Source organism: Saccopteryx bilineata, chromosome 11, assembly GCF_036850765.1.
Source record: "Saccopteryx bilineata isolate mSacBil1 chromosome 11, mSacBil1_pri_phased_curated, whole genome shotgun sequence".
Taxonomy (NCBI): Eukaryota; Metazoa; Chordata; class Mammalia; order Chiroptera; family Emballonuridae; genus Saccopteryx; species Saccopteryx bilineata.
Window position 1 is genome coordinate 66127977 of NC_089500.1, and position 26318 is coordinate 66154294.

At 39.2% G+C, this 26318-nt stretch overlaps 1 protein-coding gene and 1 non-coding gene across 7 annotated transcripts in view; one reads left to right on the top strand and one right to left on the bottom strand.

The window, feature by feature from the left end:
- The window catches only part of LDLRAD4 (low density lipoprotein receptor class A domain containing 4), a 597062-nt gene that overhangs the window by 400621 nt on the left and 170123 nt on the right, over positions 1-26318 (bottom strand). The window lies entirely within an intron of this gene.
- LOC136315816 (small nucleolar RNA SNORA69) lies at positions 6026-6152 on the top strand. Its single transcript, XR_010727595.1, has one exon. It is a non-coding gene; the product is annotated as a small nucleolar RNA SNORA69 (small nucleolar RNA).

The following is a 26318-nucleotide window of genomic DNA, read 5'->3' on the forward strand; positions in this document are numbered from 1 at the left end:
GGTGGGTAGCAAATACAGTGTGTCCATAAAGTCATGGTGCACTTTTGACTGGTCACAGGAAAGCAACAGAAGACGATAGAAATGTGAAATCTGCACCAAATCAAAGGAAAACCCTCCTAGTTTCTGTAGGATGATGTGGCAGCATGGGCTGCATGTGCAGATGATGAGTAACACCGTATATACAGCGGAGCAGCCCACAGCCATGCCAGTCGAGATGTGGACGGTACAGAGGAAAGTTCAGTGTGTTCTGTGGCTTGCTAAATTCAAATCCATGACCAAAGTGCAACGTGAATATCGGTGCGTTTATAACAAAGTGCCACCACATAGGAATAACATTACTCGGTGGGATAAGCAGTTGAAGGAAACCGGCAGTTTGGTGGAGAAACCCCGTTCTGGTAGGCCATCAGTCAAGTGACAAGTCTGTAGAGGCTATACGGGATAGCAACCTAAGGAGCCCTAAAATATCTGTGTGTGAGCCCACATCGAACTGCACTGAATAGGTATGAAACTGGGAGAATTTTCCTTTTTTTTGGTGCAGATTTCACATTTCTATCGTCTTTTGTTGCTTTCCTGTGACCGGTCAAAAGTGCACCATAACTTTATGAACACACTGTAGAAGGCCAAGTAAATGAAACTGAACTAAAGTAAGGCTTGTGAAGGGCTAGGGAGAAAAAAATAATAGAATGGCAAATGATATTTGACAGGCACAATTAAAATATTTAAATATAAGAACAAACTAGGTAAATGAACAAATATTTCAAGACATTATCCAAAAATATTTTACTAAATATATGAAAGACCTGTCCTATATAATGAAAGGACACACAGAGCATGCCAGGTGACAAGGAAACCTATCCTGAATGGTCAATAACCAGGCATATCCTAGTAAGAGTGGACTTACTAAACTCGGACTTTGAAAATAAGTAACAACTCTTTTGGGGGTAACTGGGGGAAAAGAAAAATAAATTCACTGATCAGAGGTAAATGCATTAATCTGCCTCTATATTTCTTCAAAATGATTCCCAATACAATTAATCAGCCAATATTCAGAATACTTAAAATATATAAGCAAATAAAGCTTAGGCCAAGGATTTCATGCAAAGGCCAAAAAAAAAAAAAAAGAAAAGAAAACTGAATTCATTTCACTGCAACACTAGGCTTAAAAAAATTATGAAAGTGATATGCCAAATATAAATTTTATAATGTGTGACAATGCAAGAGCGGAGGAAGTAGAGAAGAGCAATAAACGAAAATGGGTGATAGGCAATGTCACTGACTGCCTAGCGGCTGAAAATCAAGAGATATCAGTCGAATGTGATGCCAAAAAGTAATAGACATATAAGAATATCTCTAATATGAAAATAAACACTAAAAAAATACTATAATTGACTAACATCAAATATAGGAAGAGACACTCGGTTGAGTGAGGAAGATGATATGCTAACCATCCTTCCTCTTTGCATAAGCTTCTCTCTTAACAAAAGAGCAGAGCAAAGATATACATAAAGTTATAATCCAACAAATTACTACTACAAAAAATACAAACAACTGTAATTATTGAAAGTAAAAGAACCTAGCCTGACTGGGTGGTGGTGCAGTGGATAGAGCATCAGACTGGGACGCTGAGGACCCAGGTTCAAGACCTTGAGGTCACCAGCTTGAGAGCGGGCTCATCTGGGTTCAGCAAGGCTCACCATCTTGAGCTCAAGGTTGGTGGCTTGAGCAAAGGGTCACTCGGTCTGCTGTAGCCCCCCGGTCAAGGCACATATGAGAAAGCAATCAATGAACAACTAAGGTGCTGCAACGAAGAATCGATGCTTCTTATCTCTCTCCCTTCCTGTCTGTCTGTCCTTATCTATCACTCTCTCTGTCTCTCTCTATCTCAATCACACACACAAAAAAAGAAAGTAAAACAACCTAAATATAAGAACTGGAACAATAAATAACACAGAATAAAACATAGGTGCTAAACTTATGCGCTTTGGCAGTAGAAAACATTTTATGAATTTGACACCAAAGACAAAGATAGTAAGGGCAATAAAAAATGAATGGGACTATATCAAAATAAAAAGCTTCTGCACAGCAAAAGAAACCAATAACAGAACAAAAAAGCAGCCAACCAAATGGGAGATGTCATTCACAAATAATAGCTCTGATAAGAGGTTAGTACCCAAAATATATAAATAATCCAGAAGGCTCAGCAACAAACAAGCAAACAATACTTTTAAAAAATGGAGAGAGGACCTGAACAGACACTTCTCTCATAAAGACATACAAACAACAAATAAATATATAAAAAGATGCTCATCTTCACTAGCTATTTGAGAAATGCAAATCAAAACTATAATGATATACCACTTTACACCTGTAAGATTGGTTGTTATCAATAAGACAGGTAATAAAAAATGTTGGAGAGGCTGTGGAGAAAAAGGAACTCTCATTTACTGCTGGTAGGAATATAAACTGGTACAGCCATCATGGAAGAAAGTCTGGTAATTCCTCAAAAAATTAAGAATAGGATTACCGGGATTCCAAGATGGCGATGGAGTAGGTAGACATTACAACTGCCACCTCCCAGGACCAAACTGGATTACAACTTAATTTAAGAACAATCATCTTGAAAAACCAACTTGGGACTAAACTAAGAGGAGTCTATAACTAAGGATCAAAGAAAAAAGCCACATCCAAACTGGTAGAAAGGGTAGAGATGCAGAGAGGACTGCCCCGCTCCCAGAAGCAAGTGGCAGCTAAGGTTCTAGAGGGACTTTCAATGCGGGGAGGGTTGTCCTGAGAGGTGTGGGATCTCAGCCCCAGGCCCAGAGCCCCAGCCTAGACCACCAGAGCCTAGAAGAAGCACCCTCACATCATTTGGAGGTGAAAAGAGCCAGGTTTCTATTTGCAAATAAGAGATGGAGATCTCAGAGATGCAGGCTCTGTCTTAAAGAGTTTGTGCAAAAAATCTTGTTCATAGCCACTTACACAGGACTCCGGTGGAGGAAGAACTAAGAGGACTAGACTTGCATGAGGGGAGTGTAAAGCTGGAGGCCTAGGGAGAGACACTATGGGGAACAGCCACGAGAACCCCTGTGCTGAGTCATTCTCCAATACTACAGTCGCCATCTTTCTTGGGTTGAGAAGTCCCCTCTGAGTGGCATCAGCTTGGGGAAAAGCAACTGCTCCACCCTTGGGAGTTTCTCCTGCTCCAGCCATGGCGACTGGGTCATTCTCTGAAGCCAGGAAGTAAGGGGTACATCAGTGACTCAGTTTTGTGGAGTTGAGGCCAGAGCTTTCCCCCACACGTTCCTGAGTCTAAGACTGATCATTTTACCTGACGCGAGACTCAGGAGAAATTCTCTGAAGTGTGATCAGACCACAACTCTGGGTCTCAGAGGCCAAACCCACAGGATTCCTGGGGACACACATTACTAAGGTCAGCGAAAAAAGGGACAACATACTGACACCTGGGGACAAGGGGCAGAGCCACACACACCACCCTTCTTAATCCCTCAACTGCTGTGGCTCTAGATTCTACTAGAGGTTTTGTCAGTGGCTGAGCCCAATAAGCGGCCAGCACACAGAGGCTACAGAAGGTGGGACTCAGGAAAAAGGAAAAAGACTCTTGTTCTTTTAAGCGGACCTTCCCCCAGGCCCAGGGTGGGTAAAAGCCAGCCTAGACGTGCAGCTTGGTATTTCCATGTGCATCTGGGCCCAGCAGAGGCAGCCACAAACTCTTGATTGATTGTACCTCCAAGAAGGTTGCTGAGGGCCAGTCACGGACTGTGTCTCCCAGTGGTCTGCACCAGGTTCCTACCAGGGAGGCCCAGGACAGGCACATCCAGTGGCCAGCTGTGGAAAGCATTGGTTCAGGACCTAACAACCCTTGCTAGAGTGGTATGCTAAGGAAAAGCTCCTCACACCAGGTCAACCTGAGGCAAATTCCACTCTCTGTATTCAACACCAGTACAGCAGCTCATGGGCATTAGTTAGAGGCGAGCTTCACAGTCAGCTTGCCTGGGTGCTGCATATCCTACACTGCTGGGCTAGATTCCATTAGGGGGAGAGGGAGTGGCCTGGAGCATGGATATTTAAAGCATGGGTCCCGGTGAGCATATTGTTGGATCTGCTTAGCCACTTTCTGGGGGGGCACAGTCAGCCCCAGGGCAGGACTCTCTCAGTCTTCCTCCCTGAGACCATGGTCTCACCAGCTGTAAGAACTTCTGCAGAACAGACTGGGGACCCCACTCGATTTGAACCTATTGTTCACCTAGTTGGGGAGAAACGAAATTTAAGTATCCAGCACTGGCTGAGGGATTAAGCTTTGGAGTACAGGCCACATTCCCAATATTGAGCTATTGACCAACAGATTCCTGAAGTAGGACATGCCACTAAAGTTGCATTCCCAATATCCACCACCCTAACCCAACAAGCTTGCAACCTATAAAGGGGTTGAATGGGAGAGGCCAGCCTGGGCTCACACTTCAGTATTTCTACAAAAGACTCTGTGGAAAAACAGAGCACCTGCAAGAGGAGGTGGAGTAGCTAGAATGTGGAGGCAAATCTTACAGAGCTTGGGGCTTTTACGGAGCTGCTGTCATCTCTAAGCAGGAGGAAGCTGATCCTTATACACAGGTTGGGCCCTATCACAGTACCCAGGCACAAAAAAGGCAAACACAAACAGCAAAAAGTGCAGTAGCTACAGACAAGTAGCAGACAGTGGGTTAAAAACAACAGCTGACACCAACCCAAGAAGATATAGAACCAACACAAGTGGTAGTGGGTGGCAGAGAGCATCAAACATAGACTCAGATAGCTACGCAAGAAGCAAGCCCAAAGAAGGAGTCTAGCAGGCACCAGACACTGTAGAGAATAAATACACCCAACATGACAGATATTACACAGTATGTAATATACATGATCAAGGTTGATCCTTATAGCCAGCCACTCTGAAGAGATAACTGTACCCATGAAAGGACCAACTGCATTCAATATTCAAATACAACATGAGGGAAAACAGTACCCTCAAGAAGCATTCCTACCTCACACCAGTCAGAATGGCGCTTATCAACAAAACAACACAGAATAAGTGCTGGCGAGGATGTGGAGAAAAGGGAACCCTCCTGCACTGCTGGTGGGAATGCAGACTGGTGCAGCCACTGTGAAAAACAGTATGGAGATTCCTCAAAAAACTGAAAATCGAACTGCCTTTTGACCCAGCTATCCCACTTTTAGGAATATACCCCAAGGACACCATAGAACGGCTCGAAAAGGAGAAATGCACCCCCATGTTTGTGGCAGCATTGTTCACAATAGCGAAGATCTGGAAACAACCCAAGTGTCCATCAGAGGACGAGTGGATTAAAAAGCTTTGGTACATATATACTATGGAATACTACTCAGCCATAAGAATGATGACATCGGAAAAGATAAATGAAAGCACAGAAGAAAAGCAGCAAAAAGAAAAGACTGAGGAAATTCTAAGACACATTTTGACAACATGAAGAGAAACAACATCCACATCATAGGGATTTCTGAAGGAGAAGAAAATAAACAAGGGATAGAAAACCTGTTTGAAGAAATCTTAGCTGAAAATTTTCCTAAATGGATAAAGAAAAAAGTCATACAAGTTTAAGAAGCACAGAGAGTCCCATTAAAAAGGAACCCAAGGAGGTCTACACCAAAACACATCATAATTAAATAGCCAAAGTGAAGAGACAAAGAAAGAACACTAAAAGCTACAAGAGCAAAGCAGTTACTTACCTACAGAGGAGCCTCTATAAAGATGACATCTGACTTCTCAACAGAAACACTTGAGGCCAGAAGACATTGGCAAGAAATAGTCAAAGTGATGCAAAACAAGAACCTAAAACAAAGACTTCTTTATCCAGCAAGGCTACTGTTGAAAATTGAAGGGGAAATAATAAGCTTCCAAAAAATAAAATAAAACTCAGGGAATTCATTACAACAAAATCAGTACTGCAAGAAATGTTAAGGAACCTGCTATAAAAAGAACAGAGGAAAAAATAAAAAATTAAGATAAAGAGGACTATACATTGTGTGGAAGTACTGTCATTTATCCTACTGAAAGAAAACCGTGTTCATTTTTGATTTTGCCTTAATGCAGGTAAAATCATGGCAGGCTAACATGGACAATTAGGTTAAAAAAAAAAGAAGACTATACATTCAAAGAGTAAAATGGCAATGAGTAAGAACATGTCAGTAATAACCTTAAATGTAAATGGATTAAATGCCCAATCAAAAGACACAGGGTAGCTGCGTAGATAAGAAAACAGGACCCATATATATGCTGTCTACAAGAGACCCACCTCAGAACAAAAGATACACATAGACAAAAAGGAAAGAGATAGAAAAAAGTAATTCACACAAATGGAAATGGAAAAAAAAGCTGGGGTAGCAATACTTGTATCTGACAAAATAGACTTTAAAACAAAGATTACAGGAAGGCATAAAGAAGGTCACTACATAACGATAAAGGGAGCAATCCAACAGGAGGTTATAACCATTGTAAATATTTATTTGCCTAATATATGAGCACCTAAATATATAAATCAGATTTTGATGGACATAAAGGGCGCAATCAACAGCAATACTATAATAGTAGGGGATTTTAATACACCACTAACATCAATGGTCAGATCTACCAGACAGAAAATTAACAAAGAAACAGTGGCATTAAATGACACATTAGATCGACTGGATTTTAATAGATATCTTCAGAACCTTTCACCTGAAAGCAGCAGAATATACATTCCTTTCAAGTACTTATGGTACCTTCTCTAGGAGAGACCACATGTTAGGATGCAAAACAAATATCAGTAAATTTAAGAAGATTGATATCATATCAAGCATCTTCTCTGATCACAATGGCATGAAACTAGAAATCAACAGCTATAAAAAAAACTGAAAAACAATCAAATTCTTGGGAGGCTAAGTAGCATGTTATTAAACAACAAAAGGGTTAACAATGAGATTAAGGAATAAAATATTTATTTGAAACAAATAAAAATGAACATACAACAACTCAAAATTTATGGAACGCAGCAAAAGCAATCCTGAAAGAGAAGTTCATAGCATTACAGGCATACCTTAAGAAGCAAGTAAAAGCTCAAATAACCTAATCCTGCATATAAAAGAACTAGAAAAAGAACAAATAAAGCCCAGAGGAATTGAAGGAAGGAAATATTAAAAATCAAAGTGGAAATAAATGACATAGAGGCTAAAAAACAATACAAAAGGTTAATGAAACCAAGAGCTGGTTCTTTGAAAAGGTGAACAAGATTTATAAACCTTTAGCCAGACTAATCAAGAAATAAAAGAGAGAGGCCTCAAATAAATACAATTAGAAATAAAACTGGAGAACTAACAACTGACACCACAGAAATACAAAAGATTGTAAGAAAATACTATGAAGATCTATATGTCAAAATATTGAACAACCTAGGTAAAATGGATAAATTCCTGGAAAAATACAATCTTCCAAAACTCAATCTGGAAGAATCAGAAAAGCTAAAAAGACCGATTACAACAAATGAAATTAAAATAGTTATCACACAAATCCCAGCAAACAAAAGTCCTGGGCTGGATTGCTTCACAGGTGAATTTTACCAAATATTCAAAGAAGTACTAACACCTATCGTTCTCAAGCTATTTCAAAAATTCAAGAGTAGAGAAGACTTCCAAGCTCCTTTTATTATGCAAGCATTATCCTCAATCCAAAACCAGGTAAAGACACTACAAAAAAAGAAAACTATAGGTCAATATCCCTGATGAACATAGAAGCTAATATTCTCAACAAAATATTAGCAAACTGGATACAGCAATATATTAAAAAAGTCATACATCATGATCAAGTGGGATTTATTCCAGGGAGGCAAGACTGGTAAAGTATTCACAAATCAATTAATGTGATTCATCACATAAACAAAAGGAAGGATTAAAATCACATGATTATATCAATAAATGCAGAAAAGGCATTTGATAAAATCCAGCACCCATTTATGATAAAACTCTCAGCAAAGTGGGAATACAGGGAACATACCTCAACATGATAAAGGCCATCTATGACAAACCCACAGCCAACATCATACTCAATGGGCAAAAATTAAAAGCAATCCCCTTAAGAGCAGGAACAAGGCAGAGGTGCCCCTTTTCACCACTCTTATTCAACATAGTTCTGTAAGTCCTAGCCACTGCAATCAGACAAGAAAAAATAAAAGGCATTCAAATTGGAAATGAAGAAGTAAAACTATCATTATTTTCTGATGACATGATACTATACATAGACAATCCTAAAGCCTCAGTCAAAAAACTACTAGATCTGATAAATGAATTCGCCAAGGTGGCAGAATATAAAATATTCATGTCAGTGGCATTTTTATACATCAACAATAAACTGTCTGAAAGAGAAATTAAGAAACAATCCCCTTCACTATTGCAACAACAAAAGAATAAAGTACCCAGGAGTAAATCTAACCAAGGAGGTAAAAAACTTGTACTTGGAAAATTATAAGACATTGAAAAAAGAGATCAGGGATGATACAAAACAAGTAGAAGCATATACCATGTTCATGAATAGGAAGAATAAACATCATTAAAATGTCTATAATACCCAAAGCAATCTATAGATTCAATGCAACTCCTATTAAATTATCAATGGCATACCTCGAAGATATAGAAAAAATATTCCAAATATTTATATAAAACCAAAAAAGGACAGAAATAGCCTTAGCAAACTTGAAAACAAAGAATAAAGAGGGAGGTATCATACTTTCTGATATCAAGTTATACTACAAGGTCATTTAATCAAAACAGCTTGGTACTGGCATAATAACAGGCATATAGATCAATGGAACAAAACGGAGAACCCAGAAATAAACTCACACCTTTATTGTCAATTGATATTTGACAAAGGAGGCAAGAGCATACAATGGAGTAAAGACAGTCTCTTTAATAAATGGTGTTGGGAAAATTGGAGAGGTACGTGCAAAAAAATGAAACTAGAACACAAACATACACCATTCATAAAAATAAACTCAAAATAGATAAAAGACTTAAATGTAAGTCATGAAACCATAAACATCTTGGAAGAAATGAAATTGAATAACGATTTGAAATAAAGAAACTAAATCAATAATTTACACCATTGCAGGATAAATTCCAAACGGATAAAAGATTCAAGTTAAAAAAAAAGCCCTAAAGTAATAGAAAAACACATGGAAAAACTCCTTTATAACTTCAGAAGCCCCTCCTATTACTCTAAATCCAGAAGCCACAAAAAGAAAGATTTGACTGATATATTAGACTACATGAAATGAGAAACTTATACTTGGAAGGGGGAAAATATAAGTAAAGTAAAAAAACAGGGAGTAAATTTATCATTCACGTCACAGCAAAATGATTAACCCCCTTATTATATAAAGAGCTTCTAGAGATCAATAAGATGGCCAGTGATATTACAGAAAAAATATGAAAAGACAAGTAAGCAAAAAAAAAATACAAATGACTCATAAATATATATGTGAAAAGATATTCAATCTCACTCATAATAAAAAATACAACTTAAAATAATTCTCCTTCCAGTCAAGATAGCAGTGCAGGTATACTGGGCACTCAGAACCACCCACAACCACATCAAAATTACAGCTGAGCGGCCCTGGCCGGTTGGCTCAGCGGTGGAGCGTCGGCCTGGCGTGCGGAGGACCCGGGTTCGATTCCCGGCCAGGGCACACAGGAGAAGCGTCCATTTGCTTCTCCACCCCTCCGCCGCGCTTTCCTCTCTGTCTCTCTCTTCCCCTCCCGCAGCCGAGGCTCCATTGGAGCAAAGATGGCCCGGGCGCTGGGGATGGCTCTGTGGCCTCTGCCTCAGGCGCTAGAGTGGCTCTGGTCGCAACATGGCGACCCCCAGGATGGGCAGAGCACCCCCTCCTGGTGGGCAGAGCGTCGCCCCATGGTGGGCAGAGCGTTGCCCCATGGTGGGCATGCCGGGTGGATCCCGGTCGGGCGCATGCAGGAGTCTGTCTGACTGTCTCTCCCTGTTTCCAGCTTCAGAAAAATGAAAAAAAAAAAAATTACAGCTGAGCTACAGAACAACCATTATTTAGAACCACCTGAAATCTACCTGAACAGAAGTCCTATTACTAAGGACATAAAGAAGAAGGCAATAAAACTGGAGGAGCAGAGACACGGAAAGAACTGGCTGCACACCCACATGTGGCAGTTAAAAATTAGGAGACATATATCTGCTGCAGAGGTCACCTTGAGAAGACAAGGGTCCCCAAGTCCCCACCAGGTTCCCACCAATCAAGGGTTCTAGTGACAGAGAACCCTTAATTGATATTAAGCATGACTAATATGATTGATTATAGTAACAGAGAAGTCCCTATGATTTCTGGCTGTAAAAACCAGCAGAGATTGTGGCTGAGTGGGTCTGAGGCTTCTAGAGTCCCAGGCAGTACTCTTAAAGGGCCCCAAGGAACTTAATTGGACTCACTCACTCTGAGCTCCAGGTCTGAGGAAGCAGCTTGAAAGACACCTGTGACATATGGGAGGAAATGAATTATATGGCATCAAGGCAAGTGCTGCAGGGGCAGCTTTCCCCAGATACAAGTGTTGGCAGAGGTCACTGTTCCTTTGCTGAGCCCACTCCCAGAAGAACCAGCAGGTGGGTGCCACATTTGAGTCTCCAGCAATGTTACACTGTTTGCCTCACCTTGGTGATTCCCTAAGACCCCATCTGACCCAACTTGTGTGCCCACCGAAGTCCTCTATAGTGACTTTTCCATAGAAACAATCTGTCTTGGCTCATGCTGCCAACTTTCCTAAAATCTATAAAACAAGCAGCATCTCACCTCTGAGTACCCTTTATTTATTGCTAAGTGGTCCCAGGCCTGGCACTAGCAGCAGCCAGCCTGGTTCACATCTTGGCCTCTCCTGGGCACCTTCCAAGCTTAGCACAAGTAACAGCCATCTACAAAGTGCCCTGTAGCTCATGCCAAGTGGCCCCAGGGAGGGCACAAACAGCAGGTGACCTTGGCCTGTACCCCCTGAGAAGCCCCAGAGCCAGTACATACAGGAGCTTCAGACCACACTGAAGCATCATTCAACCATCACTACCAATAATACACCCAAAGGGTGGACTCAGTGGGTACCTGAGCCTGCTGCAGTGAGTTCCGCTCTGTGGAATGGCCCCTGCACAGCAGATCCTCCATGGTGATCCTTATAGCCAATCAGCCTGGGGATAAATCCCTCCCAATGACATTCCAACAGCAATCAAGGCTCAACTACAATAGGAAGGTGTACACAGCCTACATAAAAAGGCACACCTGAAGCATCCAGTTTGAGTGACTGGGCAGGGTACACCACTGAACCCCACAGTACACCTACCTCAATAAGGCCATTCAACCAAGACCAGGAAATGTAGCAGCGCTACCTATTATACAGCAGCAAACAGAGGGAGGCAGTCAAAATCGAGAGCCAAAAAATATGTCCCAAATAAAAAAACAAACAAAACTCCAGAAAATAACTAAACAAAATGGCAATAAATAATCTACCAGCTGCAGAGTTGAAAATATTGGCTATAAAGATGCCCAATGATTTTAGGAGAACAGTAGAGGAACTGAGTGAGAACTTCAACAAAGAGATAAGAAACATGAAAATAGAGATAGAAAACAAAATATAACTAGTCACAAATGAAGAATATACTAACTGAAGTGAAGAATACATTATAGGTAATCAAGAGTACAGTAGACAAAGAATCAAATCAGTGACTTGGAAGATAAGGAAGCAAAAACCACCCAATTAGAGCAGCAAATGAAAAAAGAATAAAAATTAATGAGGATGGGGTAAGGAGCCTCTGGGACAACTTCAAGCACACCAACATTCACATTATGGGGGTACCGGAAAGAGAGAACAGGAAATTGAAAACCTATCTGAAAAAAAAAAATAATGACAGAAAACTTCCCTAACTTGGTGAAGGAAATAGACAATACAATTTCAGGAAAAATGAAAATACCCAAATAAGATGAACTCAAAGAGGCCCATACCAAGATGTATCATAATTAAAATGTCAAAGGCTAAACACAAAGAGAGAATCTTAAAAGCAGCAAAAGAAAGGGAGCTGCCATAAAACTGTCAGCTGATTTCTCAATAAAAACTCTGCAGGCCAAAAGGGATCAGCAAGAGATATTCAGTGATGAAAATGAAGGATCTGCAACCAAGACTACTCTACCCAGCAAATCTATCATTACAGGGGTCCCCAAACTTTTTACACAAGGGGCCAGTTCACTGTCCCTCAGACGGTTGGAGGGCCGCCACATACAGTGCTCTTCTCACTGACCACCAATGAAAGAGGTGCCCCTCTGGAAGTGCAGCTGGGGGCCGGATAAATGGCCTCAGGGGGCCACATGTGGCCCGCGGGCCATAGTTTGGGGATGCCTGAAATGAAAGTACAGCAAGAGCTTCCTAGGCAAGAAAAACCTAAAGGAGTTCACCATCAAACCAATATTATAAAAAATGTTAAAGGGACTTCTTAAAGAAGAAAAATAAAAGATCAAAAATATGAATGATAAAATGGCAATAAGTACATATCTACCAACAATTACTTTAAGTGCAAACAAGTAAATGTTCCAATTAAAAGACATACAATGGTTGATGAATAACAAAACAAGACCTTTACATATGCTGTCTATAAGAGACTCACTTCAGATCAAAAGACACACAAATTGAAAGTAAAGAAATAGAAAAGAAATTTCATGAAAATGAAAATAAATAAAAAAGTTGGGATATCAATACTTATACCAGAAAAAAAAGACTTTAAAACAAAGGCTCTAACAACAGACAAAGTAGGACCCAGCAACTCCACTTCTGGGTATTTATCCAAAGAAACAAAAACCACTAAATTTAAAAAACATATACATCCATATGTCCATTGCAGTACTATTTACAATAGCCAAGATATGAAAGCAACCTAAGTGTGCATCAATAGAAGAGTGGAAGAGAAGTGATAAAGCATATACATAATGGGCCCTGGCCAGGTGGCTCAGTGATAGAGCATCAGCCTGGCATGTGGAAGTCCCAGGTTTGATTCCCAGTCAGAACACACAGAAGCGATCACCTGCTTCTCCATCCCTCCCCGTTCTCCTTTTCGTTCCCCTCCCGCAGTCATGACTCAAATGGTTTAAGTGAGTTGGCCTGGGTCACTGAGAATGGCTCCATGGCCTCTCCTCAGGTGCTAAAATAAAATAGCTCAGTTGTTGAGCAACAGAGCAGCGGCCCCAGATGGGCAGAGCATCTTCCAGTAGGGAGCTTGCCGGGTGGATATTGGTTGGGGTGTACGCAGGAGTCTGTCTCTCTGCCTCTCTGCCTCTCAATAAAAAAAAAAAAAGCATATATGTAATGGAATATTACTCAGCCATAAAAAAGAATAACTTGAGAGTATTTTGGTGAGTAAAATAAGTCAGACAGAGAAAAGCAAATGCCATATTTCACTGATATGTAGAATCAAAAAAAGCAAAATAAAAAAGTCAAGCAGAACATAAACAGACTAAGAGACACAGAGAACATTTTGATGGGTGCCAGCTTTGGGGGGGGGGTAAAGATGGTGAAGGGATTAGACATGCATATAGGCGTTACAGAATAATCATGGAGGTGTCAAGTACAGCAAAGAGAATATAATCAATAATTTATAGTAACTATATATAGTGTCAGGTGGGTACTAGATTTATCAAAGTGATCACTTTGTAACTTTATACAATAAAGTCTAATCATGGGGTTGTACACATGAAACTAATATAATATTGTGTGTCAACTGCAATTTAAAAATAAAAAAGTATTTTAAAACATAACTCTCTTACATTGTTTTACCTAGTAGACTGAGAAAAATCCTTTATAAATTGATAACATACTCTGTTGGCAAAGATGTGGAAAAATAGGACACTAGTATATTACTAATGATCGTGTAAACTGGTACTACCCTAAGGAAAAGCAATAATATATTGTATTTTGAGTAATAACTACTCAGAATAAAAAACACATATTCTCTTCTTTCACTATAAATGACATACAATATTATATCAGTTTCATGTATACAATGTAATGATTCTACATTTATGCACCTTACGATGTGATCATCATAATAGGTCTAGTAACCATTTGTTACCATACAAAGCTGTTATGATATTTTTGACTATGTTCCCTGTGCTGCACATTATATCCCCATGTTTTATGTATTTTAAAGTTTGTACCTCTTGGTCCCTTCCACCTCTTTCAGCATTAACTGCCATACACCTCCCCTCTGGCAACCATTAGTTTGTTCTCTGTATCCATGAGTCCGGGAATTTTTTATCTTTTGTTTTGTTTCTAGATTCCAATATAAGAAATTAAGAGTTTTTGTCTTTCTTTGACCTATTTCACTTAGCATAATACCTCCCAGGTATATCCATGTTGTCACAAATGCCAACATTTCATTCATTTATATTGCTGATTAATATTCTACTGTGTGAATAGATGTGTGTGTGTATATATATGCCACATCTTTATCCATCAGTCTATCAATAAATGTCTAGATTGCTTCCATAAAAATGCATATATGCTCTTAATCCAGCAACTCCACTCTTAGAACTTACTCTGTAAATGTGTGTTCACACGAAGGAAAACATGTATATATAAGGTTATCCATTTAACATCGTCACTTACAATATCAAATGACCAGATACAAAGAGATGTTTCTCTATGTATATGGAATTGAGTAAATAAACTCTGATATATCCATTCAACCCAGTCAGTACTTTAAAGCTATAAAAAAAGAATGAGGCCACTCTCTACTAACTGAGCTATGAAAATTTTCAAGATAAACTGTTAAGTGAAATAAAACAAGGTATATAACAGCATGTACAGAATCTACAACTTGAGCATAAAATAAAAATATATTTTATATTTGATTTTATATGCCTAAAATTTTAGGAAGTGTACATGAGAAAATAAAAAAAATGGATACATATTGGGAAGTGGGAAAACTTGATGAATGGGGAATAGGGATTGGAAGGAAATTTTTTTTTTTTTTTATTTTAACTGTTTTTTACTTTTTTTTTTTTTTTTTTTTTATAAATTTTTATTAATGGTAATGGGATGACATTAATAAATCAGGGTACATATATTCAAAGAAAACATGTCTAGGTTATTTTGTCATCAAATTATGTTGCAAACCCCTCGCCCAAAGTCAGATTGTCCTCCGTCACCCTCTATCTAGTTCTCTGTGCCCCTCCCCCTCCCCCTAACTCTCTCCCTCCCTCCCTCCCATGTCCTCCCTGCCCCCCCACCCTTGGTAACCACCACACTCTTGTCCATGTCTCTTAGTCTCATTTTTATGTTCCACCAATGTATGGAATCATGTAGTTCTTGTTTTTTTCTGATTTGCTTATTTCACTCCTTATAATGTTATCAAGATCCCACCATTTTGCTGTAAATGATCCGATGTCATCATTTCTTATGGCTGAGTAGTATTCCATAGTGTATATGTGCCACATCTTCTTTATCCAGTCTTCTATTGAAGGGCTTTTTGGTTGTTTCCATGTCTTGGCCACTGTGAACAGTGCTGCAATGAACATGGGGCTACATGTGTCTTCACGTATCAATGTTTCTGAGGTTTTGGGGTATATACCCAGTAGAGGGATTGCTGGGTCATAAGGTAGTTCTATTTGCAGTTTTTTGAGGAACCACCATACTTTCCTCCATAATGGTTGTACTACTTTACAGTCCCACCAACAGTGAATGAGGGTTCCTTTTTCTCCACAGCCTCTCCAACATTTGCTATTACCCGTCTTGTTGATAATAGCTAATCTAACAGGAGTGAGGTGGTATCTCATTGTAGTTTTGATTTGCATTTCTCTAATAACTAATGAAGCTGAGCATCTTTTCATATATCTGTTGGCCATTTGTATCTCTTCCTGGGAGAAGTGTCTGTTCATGTCCTCTTCCCATTTTTTTATTGGATTGTTTGTTTGTTTGTTGTTGAGTTTTATGAGTTCTTTGTAAATTTTGGATATTAGGCCCTTATCTGAGCTGTCGTTTGAAAATATCAGTTCCCATATAGTTGGCTGTCTGTTTATTTTGATATCAGTTTCTCTTGCTGAGCAAAAACTTTTAATTCTGATGTAGTCCCATTCATTTATCTTTGCCTTCACTTCTCTTGCCATTGGAGTCAAGTTCATAAAATGTTCTTTAAAACCCAGGTCCATGAGTTTAGTACCTATGTCTTCTTCTATGTACTTTATTGTTTCAGGTCTTATATTTAGGTCTTTGATTCATTTTGAATTAATTTTAGTACACGGGGACAGGCTGTAGTCGAGTTTCATTCTTTTGCATGTGGCTTTCCAGTTTTCCCAACACCATTTGTTGAAGAGGCTTTCTTTTCTCCATTGTGTGTTGTTGGCCCCTTTATCAAAGATTATTTGACCATATATATGTGGTTTTATTTCTGGGCTTTCTATTCTGTTCCATTGGTCTGAGTGTCTATTTTTTTGCCAATACCATGCTGTTTTGATTATCGTGGCCCTATAATATAGTTTAAAGTCAGGTATTGTAATGCCCCCAGCTTCATTCTTTTTCCTTAGGATTGTTTTGGCAATTCGGGGTTTTTTATAGTTCCATATAAATCTGATGATTTTTTGCTCCATTTCTTTAAAAAATCTCATAGGGATTTTGATGGGAATTGCATTAAATTTGTATATTGCTTTGGGTAATATGGCCATTTTGATTATATTTATTCTTCCTATCCAAGAACAAGGAATATTTTTCCATCTCATTGTATCTTTTTCGATTTCCCTTAACAATGCTTTGTAATTTTCATTATATAGGTCCTTTACGTTCTTTGTTATGTTTATTCCTAGGTATTTTATTTTTTTTGTTGCAATCGTGAAGGGGATTATTTTTTTGAGTTCGTTTTCTAATATTTCATTGTTGGCATATAGAAAGGCTATGGACTTTTGTATGTTAATTTTGTATCCTGCGACCTTACTGTATTGGTTTATTGTTTCTAATAATCTTTTTGTGGAGTCCTTCAGGTTTTCGATGTATAGGATCATATCATCAGCAAAAAGTGATAGCTTTACTTCTTCTTTTCCGATATGGATGCCTTTTATTTCTTTGTCTTGTCTGATTGCTCTGGCCAGAACTTCTAGCACCACGTTGAATAAGAGTGGAGAGAGTGGACAACCCTGTCTTGTTCCTGATTTAAGGTAGAAAGTCCTCAGTTTTATGCCGTTTAATAGGATGTTGGCTGATGGTTTATCATATATGGCCTTTATCATGTTGAGATATTTTCCTTCTATACCCATTTTGTTGAGAGTCTTAAACATAAAATTGTGTTGTATTTTATCAAAAGCCTTTTCTGCATCTATTGATAAGATCATGTGGTTTTTGTTCTTTGTTTTGTTGATATGGTGTATTACGTTAACCGTTTTGTGTATGTTGAACCATCCTTGAGATTCTGGGATGAATCCCACTTGATCATGATGTATTATTTTTTTAATATGTTGTTGTATTCGGTTTGCCAGTATTTTGTTTAGTATTTTAGCATCTGTATTCATTAGAGATATTGGTCTGTAGTTTTCTTTCTTTGTGCCATCCTTGCCAGGTTTTGGTATGAGGGTTATGTTGGCCTCATAAAATGTGTATGGAAGTATTGCTTCTTCTTCAATTTTTTGGAAGACTTTGAGTAGAATAGGAACCAAGTCTTCTTTGAATGTTTGATAGAATTCACTAGTATAACCGTCTGGGCCTGGACTTTTATTTTTGGGGAGATTTTTAATAGTTTTTTCTATTTCCTCCCTGCTGATTGGTCTGTTTAGGCTTTCTGCTTCTTCATGACTCAGTCTAGGAAGGTTGTATTGTTCTAGGAATTTATCCATTTCTTCTAGATTGTTGTATTTGGTGGCATATAATTTTTCATAGTATTCTACAATAATTCTTTGTATTTCTATGATGTCTGTGGTGATCTCTCCTCTTTCATTTTGGATTTTATTTATTTGAGTCCTGTGTCTTTTTTCCTTGGTGAGTCTTGCCAAGGGTTTGTCAATTTTGTTAATCTTTTCAAAGAACCAGCTCCTTGTTTTATTGATTTTTTCTATAGTTTTTCTGTTCTCTATTTCATTTATTTCTGCTCTGATTTTTATTATCTCCTTTCTTCGGCTGGTTTTGGGTTGTCTTTGTTCTTCTTTTTCTAGTTCCTTAAGGTGTGAAGTTAAGTGGTTTACTTTGGCTCTCTCTTGTTTGTTCATATAGGCCTGAAGTGATATGAACTTTCCTCTTATTACTGCTTTTGCTGCATCCCAGAGATTCTGATATGTCGTATTTTCATTTTCATTAGTCTGTATATATCTTTTGATTTCTGCACTTATTTCTTCTTTGACCCATTCATTTTTTAGAAGTATGTTGTTTAGTTTCCACATTTTTGTGGGTTTTTCCCCCTCTTTTTTGCAGTTGAATTCTAGTTTCAAGGCTTTATGATCAGAAAATAGGCTTGGTACAATTTCAATTTTTCTAAATTTGCTGATATTGTCTTTGTGGCCCAACATATGGTCAATTCTTGAGAATGTTCCATGTACACTAGAGAAAAATGTATACTCTGTCGCTTTGGGATGAAGTGTCCTGTAGATGTCTATCATATCCAGGTGTTCTAGTATTTCGTTTAAGGCCACTATATCTTTATTGATTCTCTGTTTGGATGACCGATCTAGAGCCGTCAGCGGTGTATTGAGGTCTCCAAGTATGATTGTATTTTTGTTAGTTTTTGTTTTAAGGTCAATAAGTAGCTGTCTTATATATTTTGGTGCTCCTTGGTTTGGTGCATATATATTAAGGATTGTTATGTCTTCTTGATTCAACTTCCCCTTAATCATTATGAAATGACCATTTTTGTCTCTGAGTACTTTTTCTGTCTTGTAGTCAGCATTATTAGATATGAGTATTGCTACACCTGCTTTTTTTTGGGTGTTGTTTGCTTGGAGTATTGTTTTCCAGCCTTTCACTTTGAATTTGTTTTTATCCTTGTTGCTTAGATGTGTTTCTTGTAGGCAGCATATAGTTGGATTTTCTTTTTTAATCCATTCTGCTACTCTGTGTCTTTTTATTGGTAAGTTTAATCCATTTACATTTAGTGTAATTATTGACACTTGTGGGTTCCCTACTGTCATTTTATAAATTGCTTTCTGTTAGTTTTGTATCTAGTTTGATTCTTCTCTTTTGTTTTTCTATCATTTGTTTTTGTTTGTTTGTGTTCCATACTTCTTTCCTCTGTTGCTACCTTTTTTAAGTCAAGTGTTTTTGTGGTGGTTTTTTTAAGGGTGGTTACCATTAAGTAATGAAAAGGGTACCTACCATATTCATTGTAGTACCCTATCTTATAAGTATTTCTGCACTTCATCATCCTTTGCTACTGTTAATCTCCATCCTCTCCCCCCTTTTTTTCCTTTGTTGTCACAGTTTAAGTTTGGTTTTATTGTGTTCTTGGTGGAGCTGTTACTTGTGGTGTTGTTTTCTTTTGTTCTTTGAATCTGGTTGGAAAACCCCCCTTAGTATTTCCTGGAGTGGGGGCTTTCTGTTGATAAATTCTCTCATCTTTTCTGTATTTGTGAATGTTTTTATATTTCCTTCATACTTGAAGGATAGCTTTGATGGGTATAGTATTCTTGGCTGAAAGTTTCTCTCTTTCAGGGCTTTAAATATTGGGGTCCACTCTCTTCTAGCTTGTAGAGTTTCTGCTGAGAAATCTGATGATAATCTAATAGGCCTTCCTTTATATGTTGTACTCTTCTTTTCCCTGGCTGCCTTGAGAATTTTTTCTTTGTCATTGGTTTGTGTCATCTTTATTATGATGTGCCTTGGAGTGGGTTTGTTGGGGTTAAGAAAACTTGGTGTTCTGTTTGCTTCTTGAATTTGAGGCTTTAGTTCCTTGCACAGGCTTGGGAAGTTCTCGTCTATTATTTGTTTGAGTATATTCTCCATTCCATTTTCTTTCTCTTCTCCCTCTGATATACCTATTATTCTTATGTTATTCTTTCTGATGGAGTCAGACAATTCCTGTAGGGCTTTCTCGTTTTTTATTATTTTTGAGTCTCTTTCTTCTTCTCTCTGTTGTGCCTCAAGTTGTTTGTCTTCTATTTCACTAATCCTATCTTCAATCTGGGCTGTTCTGTTAGCTAAGCTTGTTACCTCGTTTTTCAGCTCGTGAATTGAGTTTTTCATTTCTGTTTGATTTGTTTTTATAGTTTCAATTTTCTTGGTAATATATTCTTTGTGTTCATTGAGTTGTTTTCTGATCTCCCTATATTGCCTTTCTGTGTTTTCTTGTATATCTCTGAGTATTTTTAAGATTTCTATTTTAAATTCTCTGTCATTTAGCTCCAAGGCTTCCAATATGTTAAGTCTTTTCTCCATAGATTTTTCCACATCTATTTGTGTTACCTCTCTTTCTTTTGTATCCATAATATTCGATTTCCTCTTTCTTATCGGCATCTGAGGGTGGTCTTATTGATAGCACGCAGGCGCACTCCCTGGCGGCTTGAATGAGCGTCGCTGCGGTAGCTTCCTCCACACCCTCGTCTCTCAGATTCAAGTGATAACAGTCCTTTTGCTTTCAGTTTGTGTGGAACTCCGGAATGCTCCGAGGATAAATTTTTCTGTTTCTAGTTGATAAATTTGTTGTGATTTAGGGGAGAGCTGTCGGACTCACTTCTCACGGCGCCATTTCCGTGACGTCCAGATCAGGAAATTTTTTTAATTAATATCTTCTTTATGCTTTTGAGCCCTCTAACTAAAAAGCATATTCAAAAAGCTTAAGTTAAAATAAACACAAGATAGTCCATATAGTTGTAAGTATCATATTAAATAGCCTAGTTCTTAATACCAAGTAGATACTCAATAAATTTTAAGTCCCCCACTTCAACAGAATAAGAAAACCATCACCAAGCATTAGCAATGACAGCCCGAAAGCAAAGCAAGAGGGCTGTGAGACTCTACCCTCAACAACCCCACATGTGGAGTTCAGTGAGGCTGGTCAGGAGAAAAACACCTCTGTCTCTCCAAGTCCAGGCTCCTTAAGTCTCTAGGCCAGGGGTCCCCAAACTTTTTATACAGGGGGCCAGTTCACTGTTGCTCAGACAGTTGGAAGACCGGACTATAAAAAAAAACTATGAACAAATCCCTATGCACATTGCACATATCTTATTTTAAAGTAAAAAAAAACAAAACGGGAACAAATACAATATTTAAAATAAAGAACAAGTGGCCCTGGCCGGTTGGCTCAGCGGTAGAGCGTCGGCCTGGCGTGCGGGGGACACGGGTTCGATTCCCGGCCAGGGCACATAGGAGTAGTGCCCATTTGCTTCTCCACCCCCCCCTTCCTCTCTCTCTCTTCCCCTCCCGCAGCCAAGGCTCCATTGGAGCAAAGATGGCCCGGGCACTGGGGATGGCTCCTTGGCCTCTGCCCCAGGCGCTAGAGTGGCTCTGGTTGCGGCAGAGCGACGCCCCGGAGGGCAGAGCATCGCCCCCTGGTGGGCAGAGCTTCGCCCCTGGTGGGCGTGCCAGGTGGATCCCGGTCGGGCGCATGCGGGAGTCTGTCTGACTGTCTCTCCCTGTTTCCAGCTTCAGAAAAAATAATAATAAAATAAAGAACAAGTAAATTTAAATCAACAAACTGACCAGTATTTCAATGGGAACTATGCTCCTCTCACTGACCACCAATGAAAGAGGTGCCCCTTCTGGAAGTGCGGTGGGGGCCGGATAAATGGCCTCAGGGGGCCGCATGTGGGAGGTAGTTTGGGGACCCCTGCTATAGGCCATTTCAGAGATCTGGTTTCTAGTGTCTCCAGGTTCACATATTTCATTAGCCATTTCCTTTCTCTTTAAAATGAGCTCTGTTCCCCTATCCTTAAAAAGAAATTTTCCTTTACCCTGCTGGTCCATCTAGTACCACTTCCCTCTGAAGCCAAAATCTTTAATTAAAAGAAAAAAAAGATATGCACCATAGTATATCTCCACTTTCTCTCCACCTCCCTCTTCCAACTTCCTTGAAAGATTTGCTTGACACTGTGCTTTTCAACAATGACTTCTTTCTTGCCATTTTGATGTTTTTGTTCTTGGCCAGTCCATATCCAATTCCAATCTTTCTTCATGGTGATGCTGCTGCCTGTTCACTCCTCAAAACTGCTTCCTTAATCTCAAGAGCACCCTATTCTTTGGTGCTACAAGTACTTATTATCGATTAAAGGCTAGATACTGTGCTAGAATTAGCTTACACAGCTGTGGTGAGAATTCATGGGTTAAGACCTACAAATCGCTTAGAAAAATGTCTTGATCACATGATTATGATTACTGTCACCATCCTTTGTTTAAAAAACAATGTGATAACCAACCAGAAGCTCGGGGAGTTGAAGGTTTGCACTGGAGTCATCAGCCCACAAACAGGAGATGCAGAAAAGCACCAGCATATGACCAGGGTACCAACTAGTAAGATTAAATGTATGAGGAATATCCCCATTCCCCATAAATAAAATGTCAATCAGATGTCAAGAAAATGAGAATCAGATGCCAAAGAAGTGCTTTATTAATAATAGTAATAATGATAATAATAATAATACAGTATCTACCTTTACTGAAGCATTTGTTGTGTTACACTTTGATAAACACTTTAATATATTCTCACCTTATCACAAAAAAACCTTGTGAGCTACATATGATTAATCCCAATTTTGCAGATGAGAAAATTGAGGTTTGCTCCAAAGCAAATGGCAGTTTCAGGATGAGTGAGTGCTCGAAGTGTCCTTCAGATTTGCCAGTATGAAGGTCATTGTGAAAGCAATTCCCGTGAAGTGAAAAGAGAGAGGCTAAATTTCACAGGTAGACATTAAACATCCTTTAAAGTAGGTGAACGGTCGATAGAAGGACAAACTGGTCAACAGGGTGAGGGGATGAATTGGTGTTGGTTGTTGGTTTGGGGTCTGAGTTTCCACTGGGTTGGGATGGGTTGAGTGAAGCTCTGATTAGAGCACCTCATAAACTCATGTACTCTCCAGGTCTTCCTTCTCTCTAAGTCTTATATTCAGTCCTCTTTGCTGGCTCAAAGCTCTGCAATCGCCTGGCCTGTGCTGGTGCAGTGGATAAAGCATCAACCTGGAATACTGAGGTAGCCAGTTCAAAACCCTGGTTTGCCCGATCGAGGCACATATGACAAACAATCAATGAACAACTAAAGTAAAGCAACTATGAGTTGATACTTCTCACTCCCCACCCCTTTCTCTGTAAAATCAATAAACAGAATCTTTAAAAAAAAAAAAACCACTCTGCCATCAACCTTCCACAGATATCCACACTTAGGACTTCAAGTCTCACTTTGCATGACAGAGAATCAAGGTTCTAAACCTTTGGCTACATCCCAAGCAAGCCCTTCCCAATGCCTAGAAGGATATGTCCAACCTAGAAAAGCCACCATCACCTCAAAGTCAAAATGCGCACACTTGAAGCCATTATCTAAACTGAGAGATCTGCCCCTTCTCCCTCTTTACTATTTCTACCACTATTCTTAAAGAATACTTACTAAGCAAATCATTTCAGAATCTTGTCCAAAAAATAAATACCTGTACCCAATGTGGTTAATGGAGCTAAATAATTCTTTCCTTACCGAACTTCATTCTTTCCTTCTTTATCATCAATGTTAACAAAAGAACAATACCTATATGAAAGGTTAATAAAATATCCCCAAATAGTCACTGGAAACCCATATGCCCTATATACATTTAACATCATTCCCAAGAAAACTGACTCTATATGCTGAATTTTACATGGCATCAGAAACAGAATCTTTTTCTTTTTTTTTTTGTATTTTTCTGAAGTTGGAAATGGGGAGGCAATCAGACAGACTCCCGCATGCGCCTGACCGGGATCCACCTGGCATGTCCACCAGGGGGGCAATGCTCTGCCCATCTGGGGCATCGCACTGTTGCAACCAGAGCCATTCTAGCGCCTGAGGCAGAGGCCATAGAGCCATCCTCAGCACCCGGGCCAACTTTACTCCAATGGAGCCTTGGCTGCGGGAGAGGAAGAGAGAGACAGAGAGGAAGGAGAGGGGGAGGGATGGAGAAGCAGATGGGCGCCTCTCCTGTGTGCCCTGGCCGGGATTCGAACCCGGGACTCCAGCACGCCAGGCCGACGCTCTACCACTGAGCCATCTGGCCAGGGCCAGAATCTTCTTTTTTTTGTTGTTGATTCACGATCAAGAATAAATTCCATTTATACAACTAAAATAAAATCAAATATTCATCTTAATATATCCATCACAGTCTGAATGTTACAATTTACAACAGAATATATTATCAGAAGTTTCTGCTTGTGGTGAATATTAATTTTTCTTATGAAATTTATTAAAGTACCTAAAGGATGTTTAAGTGGTAAAAGCACCTCCAGACTAAATCTTAGGAAAGGCATACAATTCAGACCCTTTAAAATGCATATACAAATCACCCATGACAAAACCAACAAGAAAAACTGAGATGAAGTTAGCTTAACGAAACAGGTCTAATAACACCGTGCTTGGGTGTTAAGCATATTGGAGTACTGGAGTATGAAGCAGAAGGAAATCAGTGATATTGACCCTGTCTCTATTTAAAATGTTAATATTTTGTTCATCATGAACTTCTGTCATAATTTTGATTTTTTAATATTCTTTTTCTTGGCTATTGAGGGGTCTGCTTGCAGTGCCTCTCTAAATTTGGTGACTATCCTTTAGTCGTGGCCCTGTGAGTTGATGGCCTGATTTGGTGGGTGGAGCGGGAGCAGAGTACTAACATATTTACTCTCTATTTTTCACTTAGGACACAAAAATGATCTAGTTATCCAGCTCCTGCATAAAATCCATCACTCATTTAAAACCCATTCTCTCCTAATTGTTAGCCTTGCCATTTATGTAGCACAAGTTCTCACTTTGAGGAGATTATGAAAAAAAAAAGAAACATCACCTGTGAAAACAAGCACGCAAAGAACATGTGGGCAGAACAATAAAAAAAAATGTATAAAGATATATCTCTCGAAAGAACATTTTCTAAAGAACAAAAGCAAAGCTTTCTCTGAGGAGCCTGAAGAAAAGCAGCTCTCGTTCTCCTGCTCCCCTTCCTTGCTTCCTGCGCAGACCACGCACCACACTTCACAAACACGGGGTCCTGAGCTGTTCTGCTGAGTCTAAACCCGGACTCTCGGAGACGCAGGCTTCACGGGACGGAGTGCGCAGCACCCACAATCCCAGTTGGGTGGTATGAATGTTGAGTGCAAAAGGAAGTGAGAGCTATTTCTGAAATCAGGTTTGAAGTAAAATTCTTTTTATTTAAAAAAAAAATCAAAAAGAAAAATATCATTTTTCACAGAGAGTAATTGTCAAATGATATAAGTGAATGGCAATGCAACAATGAATCTGACTGGATCGTCTGATGTTCTTCTTAGGATAAAGCTTTCTATGCTGTGAATTAATCATTTTTTATATTTTCTGTTTCACTAAGAAGAAAAAAAGCACAGCTAGACTAGGTTGTTGTGTTTTATTTTTTAATTCTAAATGTTACTATATTGGATTTCACTGCTTTTTTCCACAAATAGAGATTTTAAGTTTTTATGTTTACTCTTAATACATTAATTTTAGAAGAAGAGATGCCAGTATAAATATCCAAACCTGACAGCTACAAAATTGTATGGAAAAGACCAGAAAACAGAGGACACAAAAAGATTAATTTAGAACTATAAACAACTGTTTAAGATGTGAAGGAGAGCCTGACCAGGTGGAGGCGCAGTGGACAGAGCATCGAACTAGGAGGCCGAGGACCCAGCTTCGAAACCCCGAGGTCACCAGCTTGAGCGTAGAATCATAGACATGACCTCATGGTCACTGGCTTGAGCCCAAAGGTCACTGGCTTGAGCAAGGGGTCACTTGAGGGCAAACAGAGGTAAACAGAGGGAGGATAGAGAAGGAGACTTGACTCAGGGTGGTGAATACACTGTGCAATGTACAGATGATGTGTTAGAAAATTATACACCTGACACCCAGATACTTTTCTTAACCACTGTCACCTACAAATTCCATGAAAGTTTTTTTTAAAAACTTACAGTCAACCTGACCAGGCGGTGGCACAGAGGACAGAGAGTTGGAGTGGGATGCAGAGGACCCAGGTTCAAAACCCCGAGGTCACCAGCTTGAGCGTGGGATTGTATACATGACCCCACGGTTGCTGGCTTGAACCCAAGGTCGCTGGCTTGAGCAAGGGGTCACT